The sequence below is a fragment of the Lissotriton vulgaris genome, chromosome 5 (genome assembly GCF_964263255.1).
Source record: "Lissotriton vulgaris chromosome 5, aLisVul1.2, whole genome shotgun sequence".
Classification (NCBI taxonomy): Eukaryota; Metazoa; Chordata; class Amphibia; order Caudata; family Salamandridae; genus Lissotriton; species Lissotriton vulgaris.
Genome location: NC_141693.1, coordinates 136,390,816 through 136,415,501, shown reverse-complemented (window position 1 = coordinate 136,415,501; position 24,686 = coordinate 136,390,816). Strand labels below are relative to the sequence as shown.

The 24,686-nt window shown below is 44.3% G+C and overlaps 1 protein-coding gene across 2 annotated transcripts in view; it reads right to left on the bottom strand.

Annotated features, from left to right (window-relative positions):
- Positions 1-24,686, bottom strand: part of SARDH (sarcosine dehydrogenase) — an 850,014-nt gene that overhangs the window by 619,292 nt on the left and 206,036 nt on the right. The gene's annotated exons all lie outside the window — the stretch shown is intronic.

Genomic DNA, 24,686 nt, shown 5'->3' with positions numbered 1-24,686 from the left:
AAAAATGTGAAATGGAAACAAATCCACACATTGTAAGGTCCACCTGGATCTGAATCGAATTTCAGCTCAGCATCCACAGCAAACCACTCCCAATCCAGTATGAGTCTCCTGCAAGGTAAGCACTTCAGAAGGCCAGTCTCTCAACTCACATCTAAATTCAGGTCAAAACAATTCCTTAAAGTACATAAAAATCTTGAAACCCAAGAATTTGTCCCATTGAAATGTGGTCCAATAAGTCTAAAGTGCTTTCAAATAAACTACTCCCTCTTCTTCGCAAAATAATCTGCAAGAATGGTGAAAGAGAGGTAGGTTTAAAAGTAATTTCCCTCACGGAATCACCTGCTTACATACAAAATCATTGACTGATTGCCACCAGAGTCCACACTGAGGTATAAGCACTTACCAACAATAACCTCTATCAGACCCATCACAAAAGTGAGCCACACTCTAAATGAAACATCACTAGCGTAATTGATGTGATCCTCTGCAGCAGTTAAGGATTTACCACATTGAAAAGACTAAAAAGACTTCATTATGGGCTACCAGTAACTCACAGCCTTGAGTTTATTTTTAAATAAGCACAGGGTCACAGTTTCCTTTTGAAGTTTAGGGAAGGCTGTGCTTGTTTTACATTATCAGTTTACATTATCTGCAGGCTGCAGGTAGCATAGCCTGTTAATGAGCAGTGCTGGAGCCAGATTTATGACCCAGGGCACAGAGGTGAAGAACTGAAGCACTGAGAAATTTAAATCTTAAATAAAAGCGCTTGCCAACTCAATATTAGATGGGAGAAAATTAAAATGAATACTTAGCTTAATGATTAAAGTGAGGCATTTACAAACAGCAGGCATCCTGTTCCTAATGGACAGTAGTCATGTGCCATATTTATAACTGAAAAATATGGTCCATTTTTTATATGGAAGAAATTTAAAGTGAAGAAAAACATTTATATGACAATTGAGCCAATGATTTTCTCCACTTTTAATTAAGCCAATTACATCTAAATATATAGTGGGAGAAATTTAATGTGGCGAAAATTGTATATATGATGGACATTCTTGTAGAAAATTTTTTGGCACTTCAAAATTACTCATTTAAAAAAAAAAGGGGTATATGTTTGTATTATACATGTGACGGTGTCTCATATGGTGAAAGTTATACCTTGAGCCACAAGTGCATACAACATTGGGATTCACCCATACAAATATAGCCCATTCAAATGAACACATGTTCACACATCCCCAAATACTACACGCTCACTGACATACATGGCAGTCCTGTCATTGAATCCCTAGTTAAAGTATTTTGTTCAAACCATAGTATATGGGTATACGGAGATTAGACAAAGACAAAGAAGCTGGGTGTGAGGCTGTCTGGTAACACTGCGCAAGTGGCTTGGCCTTCAGTAGCTCAATGATTTTTACTGATCAGAAGTAGCTCTCACCACAGAAAAGGTTGGATACCCCTGCCCTTAATCATCCTACCCAGTTTCACTGCTGAACATGGAAGTGAACATTAATAAGCTTCTTATAGCCAGACTAGGTCCAGACATGCCGGGATTGATAAATCTATACCATCCAGGCTTCACAGTGGGGAAGGAAGTGCTGAGACAAGATAAAAACCCAAATGCACATCATACACAACATCCATAGGCCTCAGAAAAGTGTGATTCTGCTGCCTTTTGATGTAGATACATCGTTTGACAGGGTTGCCTTGAAATTCCTAAGGGCCACTTTGGCCACATTTAGCTTTGGACCTAGATTTAAAGACTGGGTGCTCTGCAGCTATAGAAACTGCTCTGCTTATGTGAAAAAAATTGTGACCCGTTTCTTCCCCTCCTTCCAGATTAGATAAGGTTTAGGGAAGGACGGACCCTTCTTCCCCCCCTCTTCTCAAAGAGTCATAACACTGGGAGATAAAATATGCAACAATGCAGAGATTAAAGGGGTCCAAATAGGCAAAGTGGCATTCTAAAGATGTTTGTTGACGAAGTCTTTATCACGCTCAGCGAGCCATCCAAGTCCATCCCACAGTTAATGCAAAAACTAAAAGCCTATCTGAGGGCTTTAGGGTGTAAAAGGAATTCACAAAACCTTAATGTTTAACTTTTCTGATCCCCTGGAACAGAAATACTGCTTGGAGTCTGAATTCTCTTTCAACTGGGCTCCATGTCACATTGAATATCTGGGGCTCTATCACACTCACTGGACCAATTAGTGGCAACCTCTAGTCTAAATGGATGGAACTACTATCATTACATATGTGGAGGCTACTGTGGCTGAGCTGCAGAGAGGCAGTTCAAATGACAAAGGCCAAAGCCCTTTTAGTTCAGACTACCCCCTCCCGCTCGTGTTGCTGGGATTCTGCACATACACAGAACAATGCGCAGGAAAACAGGACCCCAGTGTGTGTAGGGGCTAAGCCTTCCTAATGCCTCAGTACCCAAAATCCCAGAACTGACTAGCTATAGTGGCTCATTCATTCTCCTACATAATCACAAAGCTACAAATGATTAGACAACCCAGAACACAACATTCCCGACTCTCTCAGGAATCACCGTAGCAAGTAACCTTTTGCTCACTCATTCGTACTTGTCCACAATCGTAATTTACAGTCACTGTTATAGTTCAAAATGCTTATTTGAACTATAGTGCCCCACAAACCAGTACATGAGCCACTGCCAGCAAGTAAAACGCATAAACCTAAAACAGTTAGAATTGTAACAAGTCAGACTATGAAGGGGGGGGATCATTGTATGCAGACAGTGGATAAAGGACTATAAGGACTGACCACCCTCCCCTTGGAAAGAAGAAGTTTTATTATATAAAGGAAGATCTCTGGGCTTTGTCAGCAGACCCCATACCTTAGTGCCTAGATGGTAGCTTTACATCATAGGAACAGCATAGTTCTTCCCCCTGGAAAGGTCCCTCTCCAAGTGTGTGTTAAACCAACATGCATCCCCATATAATCAAAGCACGAGTTTCCAGCAGCCGCAGCTGTGTCCCATGTTTTGACAAAGTGCTAGGGACTGACCAGAACAGAATAACAAGGGGCATTGTTTATCGACCTTGCACTCTGTATTCCGACTAAACTCCAGGAACAGGCAGAGAACGCAGAAAGCAGAGGGCTCTCATGTGAAAAGCACAGAGTCTTAAAATAAAGACATGTAGTAATGTGTGCAAAAGCAGCATCCTGGCAGCAGAGCTCATGTTAACTTAGCAATGTCGACAATGACCCTAATGGCCATTTGACACCCGCCCTTGGCAAGGTTGTAGCATATAGATAAAAGACAGAAAGAGAGTGCAAAGATATACAGAGTCTAAAAGCACTCAAAAAAACGAAATTGGAAAAAAATACATAATTTGACATATTTTGAACATGATTAATTTTAAACTGGAAAATCCATTAAAGTATGTGAACTTAACAATGCAATTCATTCCAATAGGTCATCCTTCTCCTTTGTAGTAAAAAGAGACGCCATCCAGTCTAGCAACCGAAAGGAACACAAGTGTTCCTCATAATCCGATCCCTCCAAGAGCATATCCGGGCAACTGGCAGGGTATTAAATGAAACTCTAGAGTCATAAACTCCTCCATCGGACCCAGACAGGTTTCCGCTCACTACAGGGAACAGAAACGGCCCTGCTCTCAGTAGTGGAGATAGTGGACTCCGGTAGCACCGCAGTGGTCCTTTTTCTTGACCTCAGCACAGCATTTGATACCGTAAACCATTGTATCCTGATCCATAGGCTCAGGAAACTAGGGATCACCGGAATCGCCCTAGCTTGGCTACAATCCTTCCTGAACAGATCCTTCCAAGTCTTTGATAACGAGGGGACCTGTAAACAGACACCCCTCTGCTGTGGAGTGTCTCAGGGATCTTCCTTGAGCCCCACCTTATTTAATGTTTACACCTGCACCCTTGCAGAGGCAGTTCTACCCTTTGGAATACACATAATCACCTATGCAGATGACACGCAATTGGTGATTGGGCTTAATAAAGCAGAAAGCTCCCCTCCCTGCCTGCGTTCTTGCTTGGAAGAAATTGCAAGCTGGATCAGAGACTCTTTTCTTAAATTGAATGGGGAAAAGAGTGAACATGATCCTGGGCAATCGTTCTCCCTAAAGGCAATATGGCCTACCTCCCTAGACTCACCCCCCATCCCCAAGACCGAGCTAAAGAGTCTGGGTGCCTGGATCGACCAAGACCTCATATTTAAAACTCAGGCACGGAAGACGGCCGCCTCATGCTATGGTGTCCTTAAAATGATTCGGGAGGTTCTTCCTCTTCTTCCTTTTCAGGCAAGGAAAATGATGGTCCAGGCCCTTGTCTTATCCCGGCTGGACTATGCGAACAATCTCTATTTGGATGCCCCCGTTGCCACCCCTTCCAAACTACACACCATCCAAAATTGGGCTGCAAGACTCTTACTGGGCATCCCTAAACATCATTCAGCCAAACCTGCCTTGAAATCACTCCACTGGCTGCCAATCCAGGAGAGAGTTAAGTTCAAGTCCTTGTGTATTGTCCATAAATCTTTATTCAAAACAGGTCCCCCATTCTTCATAGTATCGTCCAGTCTTATGAGCCCAGTAGGAGCCTTCGCTCCAAAACCATGAACCTGGCCATTATCCCTAGGATTAGGAAGGCCAGAAGTGGAAGCTGGCAATTCTCTTTTAATGCGGCCAGACTCTGGAATTCCCTCTCCCCCCCAACTGCAATCAGAACCCAACCATCTCTCTTTTTGCAGATCACTAAAAACATTACTTTTTCCCTACATGGCTGAACACCTCATTGCTGCTTCTGCGAACGCTGGGATGCCTCCGTGTAGCCATGAGCTATACAAATGCTATTTCAATTTCAGTTCAATTTCAAGAGGTTCTGTGCAGCCGCACAGATATTCCACTCAGCCAACACTCCAAGTGCAGTCGCAGGCGGCATACTGTCATCCCGTGAACAGATGTGGTCATGGGACACTAAGGGACCCATTAATAGATCATAATTCGGGTCTGTGCATGACGTATTGGAGAGGCATAAATCCAAGGCCGAATAGAAAGGGCATCGCTGGCAGTAAAACACAGGTTGCACGCAAGTGAAGTAGGCAAATCAAAAAGTTAGTCTATAACTCACACTAAGCGCCGCTAATGGAAAGCATCCAAAAAGTTGTTGTATTCTGTCCCGGTACAGTTGAAAAAGTCTGGGTCTGTGCAGTATCACAAGATGGGCAGCCATTGTGTAACAGGAGCAGAAGTATTAGGAGGCCAGTCGGCAGCGCTAGTATGATGGGGAACCCTCCGAAGGTGCTGGAAAAAATAGAATGTATAAACGGCGGTATTACTCCAAAACTTGTCTGAAAAGAAGTCAGAAGTATAAAAAAAATGAGCAAGGCCTTCTGTGTCAGACGCATAAAATATTTGCTGTATCAGTTCCCCGAAATGAAGTGGGAGATTCGTGTTCAGCAGTGACTGAATCTCATTGGATGTTCTAGCAACCTGCAATTCCAAGGTCTCTCGAGCCGAAGTGAGAGCTTTGAGTCTGCTTAATTTATTGAAATCTGTTTTCAAAGTAGGAATGGAAGGCCAAATGGAACTATCAACATTCCCATGTGGGGGTGAAAAAGCGCTTCGCTACAACAAATAACACGTTGGGAAACTGTTAATATATACAGGATTCCATCCCGTAAGCCACAGCAGTCATTATTTAAAATAAGATAACTGCCGTTAGAAAGCAATGTGAGAGCCGGAATTATTTCCGGGACAGGCGTTCCTCTCCAAAACAAGCCAGATTAGGCGCGGACACATTACAAGCGCTGTGCAACTTAACTTGTTTGCAAACTAGGGAGTGTCCTACTGTGGAATCGCAATCCTCGGTTAGGAAAACATCTGTACCCTCCAGTTGACATCTGTAGGTGAAAGGTAGGGACCATATTTCATGGAGAAAGGTACTACCTAAGAGATCCAAGCTGGCAATTGGGAAATGTTTCAGGCAAAATTTAAATTGAACCAGCGAAAATGGCAGAGATAACGCTATAAAATATCTATACAGCTGAATCGGTTTCGGCTACAGAAAATGTAAAGTGTTCCAAGTGTTCCATGTGTAACAGCGTGTATGTACCGTCTTTCATGGACATGAATCTCTGTTTATCAGTTAGATTAAATGGAAAAAACAAAGCACTAGTGTTCAAATAATCCCATGGTACTGTTCCCATTTTGAGAGTCTGTAACGTCCATGCAAATTGCATCAAAGTGCGTAATTGATTTTGACCCGGATATAACACAGATACATCACAATGACCAATATCAATAATAGATGAAACAATATTATCGAAAGTATAAATGCAGGAAGACAGTGTATTTATGCTATTGTCAACTACTGCAAGAACCTTCTCGAAATTTGCTTTGTCAATTTGGCGCAAACGGAATACTGTCTCAATCAATCGTATCTTTTCAGTGATCATAACCCTGTATGGCCAATTCAGTCTTAAATGAATTGGAGTACATCAATTTCATGTGTGTGAGAATGAATTTAGATTGAGACAGCAATTTCAATTTAAAGAAATAAGATTATGGATTGGACATGTTGTAATCAGTGAAATAAGTGAATTTATCTCTAAGCATTTTTGGGCTCCCCTTCAAGGGAGTTGGACAATGTTCTCACTGCGTGTAATTAAAACCAGGTCTTAACGTATCTGTTTTGTGCAAGAAGTGATGGCCATAATGTTGATAACAGAATAAATCAGCATAATTGGCAGAATCTAAATACAAATCTTCAGCATCAAATGCAGCATAATTCTTTAGATCAGAAAACAATGAATGTACTGCTTGTACATCCCAGTCATCAGAATGTATGTCCTGTGTTACCACATCTCCTAAGGAAACGCAAAACACATATGTTATCTTGAGGACTTCCGTCAGGCCTTGGATTTCAAATGCAACTTTATCCCAAATGATGCCATCTGCAACATGGAACGCCGAAATGTTCACAAGGGCCTGATCGAGTTTCATGATAGGGGACGAAGTATGGGGAGCCAGAATTCCTTCGACCAACTTCACAGCAGAGCATTCTGGCAAATACTGACGATTGATGAGCAAGAAGAATACTGTTTGATAGACCTGACATCATTGGCCTGAGTCTCTCCTCCATTTTTTTCTGTTTGCCTCCTCGGTTTACGATGTTTTTGCTGGTATAATGCTTTGGGCACTGTGCCACTGCTGATCAGTGCCACAGTGCAAGTGCTCCCTATGTAAAATTGCTGTATTAATTGAATTCCATGTTTGGCTTATTTGGTTTACTGTCAGTCCCTAGTAGAGTGCACCAGGAGTGCCAGGGCTTGTAAATACAAATGCTGCTCGTGGGCTTGCAGCACGTGTTGTGCCACCCACAAGAGCGGCCTAGTAAAAGTATGTATAAAGGTCTGCCATTGCTAGACCTACGTGCAGTCTGGTACTGTCACGCAGACTGCGCAAGTACACCTACTTGCCAGTCCCTAAACCTTCCCTTAGCTTCATGTTAGTCACCCCTATGGTAGGCCCGAGGGCAGGGTGCATTGTAAGTATAAGGTAGGACAAGCCTGACCAAGTTGGCATGTCCTAATAGTGAATTACAGCCATTTTCGTTTTTCACTATTGTAAGGTAACCTGCTCTCCATTAGTTAGAATGGACTGCCAGGATTATTAAAGCTATAATCCTAGCTGGCTCGGGGAGCATGGTGCAATGTCGAGTTTGGTATCCCTGAACTCGGGGTTTAATCACGCATTCGTTGGTGTGGATGGTTTTTGGACTCTGGGTTTGAAAATAGCACTTTTAGAAAGTGGCTATTTTCTTGTCTAACTATTTCTGGTTTCTGCTGGTTTGGTGTGCGTGTGACAGGAGCTGGGTGGCGCCAGAGGTCTGAATGAGTCAGAGTGGGACATTTGCATTGAGAGTAGGGGGAGAGTACCTCCTGATAGCCTGCCCTGCCTGACACAATGCTGGCTCCACCTCCTGCCAGGCGACTGATAGCTCTGTGCCTGCCAGGGACGATCCTGGCCCCATCTCCTACCAAGAGGCCGATAGCTCTGCTCCTGCCAGTGACAATGCTGGCTCCACCTCCTGCTGGGCGTCTGAGGACCCAGCCCTGCACAGTGAATAGGCCAGGTGCCTCTGCCTGGCTACATCCACAACAAACCCAGGATGTGGGGAAATTCCCCTGCATGGACAAAGGGATCAAGGCCAAAAAGGGGTATAAGAGAAGGACCCCTGAACCAATAATTTAGATCACTTCTGACAAGGAAACCTGAACCAAGGACAAGAAGCCTGCTGATCCAAGGACTTGCCTACCCCTTCTGCCAGTGTGCTGTTTGTTGGGGGAATCCTGCAGTTGCTTCTTTATTTTTGCCAAGGAACCAGGAGAGAGGAACTGTGTGTGTACTCTCAAGCTTTTCTAAAGAAAATCTCCAAGGGCTGGAAGAGTGCCAGCCTCCTGTTGAAGTCACAGGGCTAAAGGACTTCATCTGCTAAAAGTGCTTGTTGCTGGAGCCTGGAAATCCAGCACCTCTGAAAGAAACCAGCAATCTCGACGCCGACGGACGCCGCCGAATCCAGCTCGACATCGTGAGTAACGGCTCCAGTGTCCCGCTTCCTCGACGCCGGGCCTGATCGACGCCAGCAGCAACGCCAGTGAGTAGCGAGTACGGCTCCAGCTCCAAGTGACCCCGTGTCTGCACCGCTGCTGATCGCATCGACTTCGAGCCATCTCGACGCCGTGAGCGCTGCTCACTCTTGCAACATCATCATTGACATCGACGACGACGCTGTATCCTGCTTCGCCTCGTGAGCGCTGCTCCTGCCTGACATCTGTCGACGCCGCTGCAGATCGCCCCGACTCCGAGACCCGATCGACGCCGAAGACGCGACGCCGGACATCTCGACGCCGCTGATCATCGTGTGCTTCGCTTTTCCAAGGTACTGTGTTGTGGGGGTCTGGGCGACTCCGGGCTCGACGTAGCGCTCCTCGTGGTCGACGCCGAACCTTTGGATTAACTTTGCCTCGACATCGTGTGACTCCCGTGTGGGTTGCATTGTTGCCAAGAACTGTGTTTTAAAGAAGAAGAGTTGCTTTTTGTTACTAAAGACTTTGTGCTAAGAAGAAACTACACTTCAACTATTATTTTCCCTTCCAAGAGTATTTATAAGATTGTGGTATATTTTTGTCGTTATTTGGTCTTGTGCTAAGCCTTATATAAACATCCTTATTTTTATAATACTACTGTGTCGTGTCCATTTGTAGTGCCTTCACTTTATTACTGTATATGGTCATGAATGCTTAACGCACTGCCTCTGAGATAAGCCTGTCTGCTTTGCCAAGCTACCAAGGGGGTGAGCAGGGGTTATCTAAGTGTGTGATCCCCTTGCCCTGACTAGAGGAGGTGAGTCCCTATTTGTCAGAAGTGTATACCTCTGCCAACTAGAGACAGCCAAGTCTAACACTGTTACAAACCCAATTGACATGAAGAGAAAAATCAGGATAAGCACCAGCCAGATGGAGGTCCAGGGTGGGACCAGGTAAGTCTTTTTGAACCAAGAGATGAAAATGCTAATTTTTGTCAGTGGAGGTGCCACAGAGGAGGATGAGGAGGAGTCATGAGAGAAACTTGTATGGTCCTCAAAATAACCGCTTGCTTCCATGTTCATTAACGGTGGCAGCGCAGCATCAGCTTCATGATGTAAAGGACTGTCCGTTACTTCAATATGGGACTCATTTGCAGGATAACTATACTCAAGGTCCGCGTTGGAAGGCACAGTGGATGAAGTCACAGCAAGCAAAAGGCTAGCAGTAGTCTTTATTACACCCTCATCTACACCAGGATTAGTCAAAGATGCAGGAGTCATCGGATTCAAAGAAATAGCGCTGCAGGAAACACTCAGTCACACTAGAGTCTGCCAAATGGTTTAGTCAATCAAAATGTATCGGTTTTCACTGCGACAAGGAGAAGGTGGCAGTATCACTGTAGGAATACCCTTCAATCCAAGAACAGTGACCGGTGCACGATAAGAGGGACCAAATGCTTTTTTCTTCACCAGCTGGTCTCATACCAGATCTGCAACTTTAGGAAGCCAGCCGGCGACTGGAATCAACATTGCCTTGTCATTGGAAGAGGGAATATATTCTGTAGCGTAGCGGTCGTGGGTCTGTTGCTAGTCCTGTAACATAGTAGAATGGTTATCTACATCAAATGATGCAGCCACCACCACATCATCTAGACCATCAAGGTCAGGCACAAACATATTAATGCCAAACAGCATTTTGTATGGGGTCCGCCCACCCAGAGATCTTCTTGGGCTATTATTAAGTGCACATTGAACCCCATACAAATGGGCCAGCCAGTTCCTGCCAGTACCCAAGACTCTTGCTGTCAAAGATCTCTTTAAGGCACAGTTCATTTGCTCCACTATTGAATTGCCCTCAGGCATGTATGGAGACAAAAACTGCACCAGCAACCCAAAAACTTAATCGCGTCCATGTACACCTTAGAGGCGAATGCTGGACCTTTGATCAGAACGGAAGGTACCACAGGCAAAAGTCCTGAAAAAGACACACAAATATCTAATGACATTTTGAGCGCCAGCGCTGCGTTGTGGCCAAACCCATAGGAATCTGGTGCACGAATCAACTGAAACAAAAATATATTTATATGCAGTATCAGAGGTGAATGGACCTCAGTGATCAAGATATACACAGCCAAACAGCTGATTCGAAATACATAGCTATGTCTGTGGTGGACGCAAAACTGTAGAAGGTTTGATTTGTTGACAGATATCACAAGACAGCACATAACTACGGGTTTGTTTATATAAACCATGCCACCAATAACGTTGCTGTAGAATAGAGACAGTCGCAGGCACTTCTGTATGTGCAGAAGCCATGCCTTCATGTGCTGCTCTGATCAAAGGAAATCTGCAGTCCATGTTGGGGGATCAGCCGATCCCCAACTGAATAGTAGCATAAGGAACTTGTTTGGGAGATAAATGATAAGAATTTTTAGAAGGGAAGCCCTGTGGGTAAGCAGTTCCATCCTTCATAGCAGCCATAGCCACCATATTGTCATTATCGATCTGAGTCAAGGACCTTGTTACTGCTGCAACGGAACACGTGGCTACTGCAGATTTGGCAGCCTCCTCAGCCAAAGAATTACCAACAGTATGTGCTCCCACACGCTGATGGCCAAAAATATGAATAACCTGTGTGAGCTGCAGATGTTTTTTAAGCACCGCCACTTGAACTCAAAGCATTGTATGCCTTATTGTGTGGCCCTTGGAGTCTTGATAATCATTTTGAGACCAAAAGAATAAGTTGTCATTAAAAGACAGGACATAGTAGTAAGAATTGCATACAATAAGAGTATTCAAATCAGAATCTGCAAACTCAAGAGCTAAAACAAGAGCACGCATCTCAGCCAATTGCGCCGTATAGTTCCCAAATGCTTGTGTAAACACAATGGAAGACTTCAATTCATAATTTTCAATCAAACCAGCCACAATAGCGCAAGCTGCTGGATTAGCATGTTTAGACCCGATGGCTGGTTGAGCCGAGGGGTCGGTATAAATGATACATTTGTACTCTTCCAATGGAAGCAACGACAGCCGAGGATGTACTTGTTCATACTGTAGAAACTCCTGTGTCTGAAAAGCAGGATCAAAGATAAACGTTCAGCCGATGTCAAAGAAGTAGCCCATTGTATATAACGGGGATGTAAAGCTTTAGAGTTCGGTACACTTGCCTTAGTCACTGCTTCAAACGCAGGGATAAGCAAAACTATATGAACGCGTTTTCCTTGCACCAGCGAGCATTCCTTCAGCACCCCCATTTGGGCCGCAGCCAAAATCTTTTCAACATTTGAAAAGCGCATTTATGCTGCTGTGTACAAATGTGATTTGTATGCAATAGGTACTGTGTCACCTTCGTTGAACGTTAAATATGTGAAACCCACCGTTCCTGGTACAATACGTATGACCAGGTTCGTAGAATTATCACGAGTCAACAAGAAGTTAGTCTCTAGCAGAACAGACTGCAAAGAAAGTCGAATAGAGGTATGTTACGAAAGCCAGCAGGCAGAAGTAAATGTAGGTTGTATCAAGGCATAGAGCGGTTTGATATGCTGGGCATAATCAGTAATGCATGTCCTCCTGAAATTCAAAAATCCCAGCAAAGACTGAAGCTTCTTCAGTGTACACAGATTGCAATTGTAGACATTTCTCCAGAAAGCGGGGGGATAACCCCCTACCTTCATTATTGAGCCCATAGCCCAAAAAGAGCACCACCAAAATTAAATTTGTAACCATAGTCCGCAAATGACAGTATAATCCAGTAGACAGACTAGATGAGGTACCAATTTGTTGTCCGTCAAATAAATATCATCTATGTACAAGAATGCATCCAGGTCGATGCTGTGTAACAAAGACACAACATGTGCAGCATAGGGCTCGGGGCTGTTCCTATACCCCATAGGCAAATGCGTAAACTTTGTTTGTTTTCCGATGGCAGTAAATGCGGTCAAGTCACGGCTCTCAGGAGCCAGGTTGTGACTGTAGAAACCATTGGATATATCCAGTGTTGTTTTGTATTTTTACGGATAATACTGTTGACTAACACAGAGCTGTGCGTGATCTGTACTGCAAACATACGACAATGACTATTCAAATTTCTATAATCCAACACAATGGGACATGGACCATCCGGTTTCAATACCGTAAAAAGAGGATTATTCATCAGGATTCAATTACACCTTGATATTCCAATTGAGTCAGAATGTCACTAACAGGAGCTTTAGCCTCCTGCCTGATTGGATATTGCAGTTGTGGCTGTGGCATAGACCGTATGGAATCTTGTGTGCTGGTGAATCTCTATATCAGCCCACCTGATTATGGTACACTGCCTGGGCAAGGGCCATCGCCCATTCCGATGCATATGCCCATTTAGCCTCCTCAGGGACTGTAGTGACTGATATTTTGGTAGATTATGACTGAATCTGATTATGACCATGGCCAACCACCATCTCAGCTTATTGTAGACACTTAGACAGCACTGACTATTGCCTTTGAACTGCTTTGCAATTCACATCATCACACAATATAGGGATGTGTACGCCTGAAGTTCTCTATATTCCTGACTATATTTTGCTTAGTGGTAGTGTTTGCCTATTGGCTTTGACATGATTTTATGTCTATTTTGCCTTTTTTGGGGCCTAGAAACCTAAACCAGAGAGACTCCATGTTGTCTCTGCCCTGACTCTCTGAGGCGCTTGTAGGTTAGGGGTGAAGTTTTAGTTATAATTTGTTGTTTGCTCTTTGCAAACTGGAAGGAACCGGCCCTTATTGGAGGAATGTACTTTCTCTCTGTCGGAAACGCAACAACAGTTCGGCCGGCTGGGGGTGCATCTTTGGCACAGAGAGTGGTGCAGTAATCTGCTGGGAGGCAGGTGGCTGGCTGGAAATTTCCATGAGGAGAGAGCCTCCCATATTATCGAACAGTAGTGAAGCAGAGGTGTCAGTTGTTTTTTGGAGTTGGTAAAGACGGTTGGAAGACAGCTGGAGTTCAGTTGTGGGAGTTCAGGAGAGAGCTGGAGGGAGTTCAAGTGTGAGGTCGAGTTGTGGAAGTCTAATGAAGCAGAGCGGTCCAGACGTGCAGAGCAGACCCCTGAATGAACCAAAAAGGGAGAGAGAGGAACCAGTTCAACTGCCAGTGCTGGAATATATAGACACATGGTGAGGTGTTCTAAGAATGTTTTAATTATACCTGTTTATGCTTAACCGCTTTTTCTACCAGCTACCTATTTGTAAGCCATAATTAATCCCTTTTCTTTCAGCTTCCCATCTGTATGTATGTGTTGGTGATTGCTATTCTATTATTGTGTAATAAAGATTCTTTCTTGTCATTCTATCATTGTGTAATAAAGAGACCCCAGTGTGCATTAGTTTCATTTGTATGTTGTTTCTAAGAAGGAGCCCCAGTGTCTTTTTAGCCAGGTGTGGATGTATAGATGGATGTGCAATTCCCTTCTTACATGTAACTGATGATAGAAAGGTGCATGACTCATGATTAGAGATAATTGCAGATGGGAGTGATTTGGCTTGACAGTTCTTTGTGAAGGGAGGTCGGGTCCCTGTTTTTTGTAGATACGGAAGGGAAATCGGCTCCTAAGCAAGAATGCCCAAAGTATAAGTAGATCAACCCAACATAGTGTATGAGGGATGTACTGATTTCGCACCAGGGTGTGTTGTTCACATAGATTCTTGTTGTTCGTTGTAAGGCGTGGCTGATTCACACCAGGGTGTGTTGCTCGTGCAGGTGCACGTTGATCGCCGGGAGGCATTGCTGATTCGCACGGTGGTGCATTGTTCACCGGAAGGTGTTGCTCTTGCAGGTTGATTACCGGGAGGCGTTGCTGATTCGCACCACGGTGTGCGTTGCTCGCGTAGATGCGCGTTTATTCACCGGAAGGTGTTGCTGATTTGTTGGAAAATGTTGATATACATACCCTCAGAGCTATGATTTATAGTAGATTTAGTGTCTTTAATAGTTAGTATTGTTCCTTTCTCAGACAAGTATTCTAAAAGTGTTGGTGTTTTCAGGCATTCTGTATAGGGATGGTGCACGTGATGTCCTGATAGTTGGCAGAAGCCCAGAGCTTCTAAGCAGAAATACAGGATTATCAGGTCATTACAGGGACGTATGGTGAAAAACTTGAAAGTAATAAGTCTTCCCCTCTAGAAGCGGCCAAAACAAATGGTGGACATCAATCTGCCTCCGCCAACAAAATGTCATATGAAGAAGTGATAGTTTCCAAGAAAACTGCCATAACTGTACGCTTTATATCACCCTAAATTTGGAGGAATATTTCATAGAGTCTATCCTGGGGAGCAACTCTAGTATCTGCTGTTTTTACTGTAATAAATGTATCAGATGCTCTCGCCTCCAGACAGGGACGCAGTGCCTCCCGCAATATGGTAACCTCCACTGCGCTGTCGAGCAGAGCCACAGCTCATCTCCAGTCTAGAAGTAGCGTCCTCACCTTTCTTCTTTTGATACGGGTGTCTGAAACAAAGCAGTCCCTCTTGTTTGGCCTTCACATCAAACTGGTGAGCTTGATCCCATTCATGTTGAGTGGTCACACCTTTGCTGCGATCCTGGCGCTCCCCACCACCGACTCGAGAGTCTGATAAATCCTGTAAAGAACGAGGAGAGCGCTGATCAGGGACTTGAAATCTATCAGGAGATGTAAATTTTGCGCGATCGTGCAAATCATAAGTTCGCTCAGAAGAATCAGGTGTCGGTGAAGCAGCACGCGAACCTTGCTTCTGTTGTTGCTGCCCCTGTTTTTTATTTTTCCAGTTCTTTTTAGGAAAGAACGTTCGCACATCCTTATCAGTTTGGGCTTTTTGTTGATGTTGTGTTTGAGTTTGCGTAAAAGGCTTAATTCCCAGACTATTGCCCCCTAAAGTTTTATCAGCTTTACCAATAATCTTTGGCAATTTGCGGTGTTTGTCTCGGTCAGCAACAGCCTCCAAGCTTACGGCATCTCCCTAGGATCATATCGCAAACAATATTGAACACACCCACCCATCTCATCCCCAACTCCAGGGCCGCCTCGGCCCCATGCTCATCCTGAACACGTTTTATCACAAAGGAAGAACGGTCATGGAGGGAATGCCTAAACACATTGAATATACCACTGCAAACACTCTACCCCAAGTGTTACAATCAACTAACTCGGGAACAAGTCCCTTAGGTAAATTCATGGTCAGGATCCTGTGTTTCTCCACAGGTGTGGTATTTGGAAAAACAGCTTTGAGTTGTCCAAATTTTTCAGCTAGCCAATAAGGAAGTTTGTCTTTATTTTGTGGACGATTGCCCTTCACTGAATTAATCATGACAGGGCTGATAACTATACCACCGGGTCCCGGTGGTTGTGCAGCAACTCCAGGTGGTCCCACCTATATGTTGTGCAACAGAAACTATATAACAGCTCTATGTACACATATTAAAGAAGTATGTAATATGGGTAGCTCTGTGACAGTAACATTTAGATAATTTGGATTCGGGGTATACCCAGCCTTAACGGGTCATGTGGCCCTATCAATCGATAAGGAGCCTAAACGGACCGCTGTCAAAGGGTGTAGAAGGGTGCTATTAAACCATATGGTGTGTTGCCAAGCTGTTAACAGAACTTCAAGAGTTCAACAAGGTTGATAATCACACGGAACCGCAGTGGCAGTATATTTGTGAAAGAAATTATCAGTTCCATCCACTGCCAGTAAGGTGACCCACAAATAAAATACCTCGAATCGGTGAGCCGCATCCACCTCTACAACAAAAATAAGAGCAGCACCAGCATTAGAGACTCCATGTTGAGCCAAATAAGCAGTAACTGGAGCGCGGTTAGGAGCCAATATGAAAACCTCCATAATCAATAGCAGAGAATAACAACCTATGTGCATCAGCGCAATAACGTGTAAAAAAAAAAAAAGGAAGAGAAAGACCTTTTAAAATTCAAGCTTGAAAAACCTTTGATTATACAATATAGGAGGCTACACCGTCACAAACATCTCCCGAAACAGAAGTGAGGGGATTGTGGTCGAGCCCAAGCACTACTCAGGAGTCTCGCAGATAAGTACCAGACCAAACGTTGGTGGCACCATGTTGCAGAAATTCTGCACATACACAGAACTATGCTCAGGAAAACAGGACCTCTGTGTGTAGGGGATAAGCCTTCCTTCCGCCTCAGTACCCAAAATCCCAGAACCGACTAGCTATAGTGTCTAATTTGTTCTCCTACATAATCACAAAGCTACAAATGATTAGACAACCCAGAACACAACACTCCTGACTCTCTCAGCAATCGCGATAGCAAGACATACCCTTTCGCTAACTCTCACTCGTACTTGTCCACAATAAGAATTGACAGAGTCACTGTTATAGTTCAAAATGTTTATTTTAAGTTTAGTGCTCTATAATGCAGTATACGAGACACTACCAGGAGCAAAACGCATAAACCTAAAACAGTTAGCATTGTAACAAGTCCATAGACTATGAAGGGGATGTCATCATATGCTGACAGTGGATAAAGGAATATAAGGCTTAACCACCTTCCCTTGGAAAGACGAAGGTTTATTATGTAAATGAAGATCTCTGGACTTTGTCAGCAGACCCCATACCTTAGTGCCTAGATGATCGCTTTACATCATAGGAACATCATAGTTCTTCTCCCTGGAAAGGTCCCTCTCCAAGTGTGTGTTAAACCAACATGCATCCCCGTAACATCAAAGCGTGAGTTTCCAGCAGCCGCAGCTGTGTAGCATGTTTTGTCTAAGTGCTAGGGACTGACTAGGACAGAACAACAAGGGGAATGGTTTATCGACCTTGCACTCAGTTTTCAGACTAAACTCCAGGAACAGGCAGAGAACGCAGAAAGCAGATGGTCTCATGTGACAAGCACAAACCGAGTCTTGCAAAATAAAGTCATGTAGTAACGTGTGCAAAAGCAGCATCATGGCAGCTGAGCTCATGTTAACTTAACAATGTCGACAATGACCCTAACGGCCATATGACACTCCATACCTCTTTACTCAAGCAACTACAGTAAGTCATAGAGAACTTCATCGGGCAGGGAACACCTGAGAATCACTAAATACAGAGTGATTGCAGCCTCATAGGAGAGGGATTAGGATTGCCCAACCTTTTACAACACTAACACTACCACTAAAGACAAGGTTTACTGAACCATGGTGCTCTACATATGCATTGCAACTAATTCTGTTCAATCTTCAGTGCACCTATTCTTGGCAGGCAGACTGTGCTTGGCCCTACTCATGTGGATGGCACGCAATAGAGTAAAGGCTACAGGCTGTACAATGCAGGCTTCTCTAGACCTTGCGCGGATGCATTGCAGGCAGAACGGTGAGGACATTCTCTCACAGAATGCTCGCATCTGTGCATTATGGGCAAATTCTGTGCAGGACTCACTGTCTGTTGTACAGATCCATTACAGCCAGTACTAAACATTCCTTGCGGAGCCCTGCGCAAAGGGTTGCCGGACAGCTCTGAAGAGGTCACAGGCCATATGCAACAAGCTTCACTGGACACTGCGCAGGAAGATGGCTGCCAGTACAGTTTATTGGACCTTATGCATATTTGTATGGCTAACTATAGAGTCCATATTTCACTGCTCTTAACACAAGTGCTTGCCTGGCCATATTCTTCAGACCTTCTTGTTATTTGGAGAGCAGTCACAAAGTGCAGTTTTCACTGGTCATCAACATGCAGTAATGGGAAGGACGTCCTGGACCATGTACAGTGAACAGTATTTTGCAGGTCTTGTTGGCCCTATTAATAGAACCAAACAAAATTGAGGATAAGCAGCTGGAAACTAACAAATGTAGAGCAGAACAAATATATTCAAAATCCTGATGAGGGGTTACAACCTGCTACAGTGATCAAATGGTGCAGGTCTAATGCCAGCAAACAAACTATTCAAGATATTCCATGAAATGTGCGTCCTAGAGATTCAGAATGATCTACATATCACAACAGACCTCCAGTCTTCCTTTGAATCAGAGACTGTAAAATTCTGAGATACAGCCACCAAGTAAAGGCTGCCATCCCATTTCTACCCTTTGATTATCCCTAATCTCTAGGACAGGTTAAAAACCTTCAAGCCAATCGATCTGATGCAAATATTGAATGTGGTTGCAGAAGTCAAGATCTCAGGCTGCTAAGCACACCCTTGTTCCGCATGCTCGTTCAAGGATTCCCTCTCTTCACTGGCCCCTGGTGTGATTAGCTTCATCAGTGCATTTTTTCCTGCTGGACTCTGCCCATCACCAGTTGAAAGAAGCAACGATTACCCAGCACTAAACTTGTTTTCTGACGACCCCATGGTTCTGTCCAAAGTCAAACTCAAACCTGCCTAATCCAAATAAAGTAATGACTTAGAAGAAAAGGACATACTGCATCTCCAGGGGCACATGGAAGCCAACATGTGCCCTGGCGGATAACAAGGCTGTAGACCCTCATGAGGGGCACAGATGTTAGCACATGTGATTTTAATAAACATCCTCAAAGGCCTTTTGGCCTGTAATGAAAGAAGATCAGTTGGTGGCCTTGATTCTACTTAAAGTGTCTGCTACTTACAGCATATTTGATAACCGAACACCATTCAACTCATTAATGGAAGGCGCCTAACAATATGTAGCAAAGTGGAGACTCTGGAAGGCAGGTCAATTAGTAGATTCAAGGGTTAAGATGTCAAAGGAAAGGCACAAGCCAACCTTCCTCTAGAAGGCTTGGCTCACACGATTGGAGAATCAATATTATCGAAAGAAATGTAAGTAAAGAATTCTTCCTGCTTACTCCAATTCCAGACATTATCTTCTAAGACCACCACCAGGAGGAAAGATGATCAAGGTGGTTTCCTGCTCAACTGTATCAATAATTACTAAAACTTAAGAAAAGAGCTCCACATCCCATGTCCTAGGATTGGGATGGGTACCCGATTTGGTCACTGTGCCACTTTGTTGTGCTGCCATACCAGGTTTCCAGTAACAAAGCACTTCTGCCAAACATGGTAGATTTGAGGGGCTAAGTCTCTCACAACCAATCACACCTCTAGCTTTAGATTGGAGCAGATAGAGCCCAACTGTTTACCAGCCATTGTGTCCATTTGTCACAAGGACATGAGCTTCACTGGGTGAACTTGTCACCCCTTCAAACCTCAAAACTGAAGTGGATGGAAGACATCACAATGAGATTTCAGACATATCCTTGTGAATGAAGACAACAGTCAGCATATTTTCTGTTTATCCACAATTGCATGCAGGTGACTAAAATAAGGTAACAAGGCCGTTACATCGTTATATATCATTGGGTGCCAGTTGGTAAACTGTGTTTTTTCCTACACGTAACCTATATTGGGAGAAACCTGAGTGGCCAACTCTCTAGGCATCTACTTGTGGCCACCACCAACCCCTGCCCCCCTCATATCTACCACAGAGCTGTAGCCGCCATCGCACCCGAACTACAACGCACCATCAACACCACCTTTAAAACAAGCACCTTCTCAGACGACTGGAAGCAAGCAGAAGTCAGACCCCCACTCAAGAAGCCCACAGCTGACCCCACCGACCTCAAGAACTATTGGCCCATCTCCCCGCTCCCCTTCGCAGCCAAAGTTGCAGAGAAAACTGTAAACAGGAAACGGACACGATTCATTGAAGAGAACACCATCCTCAACCCATCCCAAATCGGAATCCGAAGCGAACACAGCACAGAGACCGCCCTACTAGCCGCCACAGATGACATCTGCATCCTCCCGGACCAAGGTCACTCCACAGCCCTCATCCTACTCGGCCCATCAGCGGCCATCGACACAGTCTCCCACTGCACACTAGTCGCCAGACTACACGACGCAAGCATACAAGGAACAGCCCTGGACTGGATCCGATCATTCCTCACCGAAAGAAACCAAAGGATCAGACTCCCACCCTTCCTTCTCTGACCCCTTGAAAATCACCTGCGGAGTCCCACAGGGTTCATCATTGAGCCACACCCTCTTCAATATCTACATGGCCCCCTCGCAGCCATCGTCCGACAACACGGTCTCAACATCGTATCCTACGCCAATGACACCCAGCTCATCCTCTCCCTCACCAAAGATCCCACCACTGCCAACTCAACTTCCAGACTGCGACGTCTTGCATTCCTTTCTGGATGACCAACAGCTGTCTGAAGCTCAATGACAAAGTCCTCTTCCTCTGTACCACCCCTTCTGCATGGGAAAGCACCTGGTGGCCGACCACCCCCTGAAGCCCACCTACCCCCTCAGACCACACCAAGAACATCAGCACCGTACTCAACTCATCACTTACCATGAACCAACAGGTCAACGCCATCACCTCCAGCTGCTTCAGCACCCTCTGTATCCTCCGCAAGACCTTCAAGTGGATCCCTCCGCAGTCAAGGAAGATAGTCACCCATGCACTAATCACCAGCAGACTGGACTATGGAAACGCACTCTACGCCGGCATCAACAAGTCCCTACTACGCAAACTCCAGACAGTACAGTACGCTGCCGCCAGACTCTTCCTCGGCATCCCCCAACACGAACACAACAGCCAACACCTATGAAGTCTCCACTGGCTCCCCGTGTAGAAGAGAGTCACTTTCAAAATCCTCACTCACGCCTACAAATGCCTACACAATAACGGACCCAAATACCTCAACGACAGAATCAACTTCCACGTGCCCAAAAGAAACCTCCAATCTTCCAACCTCGCACTGGCCGAAACCCTGCGCATCCACAGAGCCAGAGCAGGCGGAAGATCCTTCTCTCACATTGTAGCCAAGACCTGGAATGAGGTACCGGCAGACATCAGACGCGCCCCCAACACCTTCAGGAATACCCTCAAGACCTGGTTCTTCGGCTAAACAGATCTGCGGAACCCCCCCCCCCCCCCCCCCCCCTCAGCACCTTGAGACCTTCACGGGTGAGTAGCGCGCTTACAATTCCCTGATTGATTGATAGTAACAAAAAGCATTTTTTATTTCACTTCAAACAGCGTGCCATTCTTCACGAATTTCTGTGTCATCAATAACTCTTCCATGTGCATTCCAAACTTTCTGGGAAATTAAAGACATTGGACCAAACGAGGAGGAACTTAATTACCTAAAGGTACTTTTCAAAAGGATACTCTTGTGTAATAAAAAAAAAACTATCTGTTTTTCAGGTTTATAATTCCACCTCGTTGTCTTCTCTTACATCTTTCAACCCTACCTCCTTCTACCCAATGCTTCCGAATGTCTACATAGAAAAATTGAATTTGTGTCCACCTGACAATAGATGTTGGCTTTAAAGCTGCTTTAATTTCAATTTAATTACAGAAGAAAAGTAGAAGGATGTCATGATGGGCCTGCAAGCGAAAGGAATTGTGGAATTAGAGGGCATATGATAGATGTAGAGACATAATTGGTTGCTGGGGCAGACAGTGGACATCACTCACGTCAAAGAATTAGCCACTGATTAAACTACATCAGGCACTGCAAGCCTAACACTATTACAGACAAACATGGGGGTAAATATGAATGCCATATAGCACCTATTCTCTTGCCCAATCATGGACGGAAACTTCTCGTGATATGTTTTGGATATAACAGGCAGAGACACTGGTTACCCAAGATCAAGGCAAATTGTTCATGTGTGATGAAGGCAGCCTGAGATTTCCCTGTGTTGGTCCTAACTTCTAACCCTATAGAAAAACTGGAACATAGAGCCTCCCCATACGTTACCTGGTCAAGGAACCAGAAATGTATCCAGGGTGGCTGTGTGTTATAGCCACTGAGTTTCCTATTCGACATCCATGACAAAGAAAAGACCCTTAAGCATCAGCTCACCAGTGGTAGGAGAGGGAATTGATAAAAATCTATAAAATAAGCAATGCCGAGAAGTTCCTGGCCAAGCAAGATAGACATAACCCTTGGGAATTTCATTCTCTTTCTCACATACACTTATAACCTCAAGATCCCTCACTGCCACAGGAGTATGCTGAATAGAGAACTCCTCGGATCTCAGTGTGGAAGGAAGAGAGGTCATGTGCAGGTGGGTGATTGGAATCTAGATGAGGTCAGCTACATTCTTACTGGAGAGGCCAAGTTGGAACCCCGCACCAAAGGCTGTCCAACTGGCGTACCCCTAAGGGCCATCCTCAGCCATTAACAGCCTCAAACAAATGACTGAGATTCACTCCAACATTCTTGCTTCTAAGCACATGCAGGCACACCCACGCAGATGCTCAGTGAATCAGCTGCCAATACACTCCAAAAGTCATTGTCGCCCTCCGTACACTCACATATTCTCAAAGTTGATATGGGTTGTTCTGGAAAAAACGGTCGCACAGACTGCACAAGGTCAGCTGAAGTTTCGTTTTCATCTCCCACCGTGGCTTTCCTAACTAGTATCCTAAAGTGTCACTCGTCTGTCTACTGTGCTGTCAATCAGGCTGTGGAAGCGTCAGAGTGCTATTCAGTACCTGCGCCTCTCTTCCCCAGCCTCCTATTCCAAATTTCCTCACAGAAATATTTACAAACCCCTCAAAAAGAATAGGAAAATCCAAATTTAAACAGCAAACCTTAGTATAAGTCTTCAACTCACCTTCAGGCAAATAAAGAATCAATATTTAAAGATTGTCATGACATAGGGCTTGGGAGCATCAAACTTTCCATCACCCAGACCGGATCTTAAATCTGCTTTGTGGCTTTGGTTTTCTCCGTCAAGATTCACTCTTTTGTCATTAATGGTCTCATTTGCATTCACAACAATGAAGATATGTTTTACGGGAAACAACCTTTACAACGCAGTCATTACATCGCACTACCTTTACATAGCAGTCATTACATCGCAACATCCTTTACATAGAATGTCATTACAACACAGCCATTACATTGCATGTCACAACAACGCATGTCATTACAACGCAGGCATAGAATAGTTATTTTTACCCCCTATGCTATCCAACACTTACCTTACTGTTGCACTCACTGGAGTTAGAATAGTTATTTTTACCCCTACACTATCCAACACTTACCCTACTGTTGCACTCACTGGAGTTAGAATAGTAATGATTACCCCTATACTATCCAACACTTACTTTAAATGCGATGTAATGGTATGCATTATAATGGTATGCGTTGTAAAGGTATAATGCGATGTAAAGGAATGCGTTGTGAAGGTAGTTTCTGAAAATGCGAAGTAATGGCATGCAATGTAAAAGAATGCGTTGTAAAGGATGTTGCAATGTAAAAACTGTGTTGTAAAGGCATGCATTGAAAATGTATGCGTTGTAACGTCATACATTCATTTCTGACTTATTTGCAACTTTCCTCGCAGGAAAATTATTAAAAGATGGAGTTCAATCTCCATTGTGTGGCACCTCTTCATTGGTCCTCATCTTTTACGTCAGTTACAGAGGTCAAATATGGGAGACTGTTGAAACCAATGCATGTGGCAGTGTAATGGGCATATCCTAGGAACAGCGGTTCCTATCCAGATGTTTCTGCTTGTGACCTCAGTTCTGCAATATTTACATGTTATCCAAACTCACTATTGATCATTTAATAATAAATATGCTAATTTTACAAGTTGATAAAGTTGGCCAGTTATCAATTCCTCTTTTCAGACCAGCAGCACATCTGAGTTTTCAATCAACTTTGTTCATAAATGACTAAGAAGTTGTCACAAGGGAAGAGGTTAGGGCGCGTGAGAACCAGGTAACCTAGGGGCCGGCTCTAGGTTCTTCTTTTTGTTTAGGGTTAGAGGTTAGGCCCAACACTGGACAACTCTTTGCTCCCTCCATCACATGCCTACCACCTGCCTTTCCCATAAACCGACCACTTCCATAATCTCACAGCCATCATTGTGGGAGCATTCGTTCATTTATTCATTCATGAGAGAACCTTCAAAATGGGAGCAGACAACACCAGTCATTACCAGGCAGTCCTCAGAGTCAAGGAGCTCGGGGGAGGAAAAGCATTTCAGTAGTATTTTTTTAAAAACATTTTCCTCTTTATTTATCCATTTTATTACTGTTTGCTCATCTCCTCGGTTTTTTTTTCGGCTTGTAAAAACTGATTTTCTCTCAATTCAGAAGAAGCACCATGA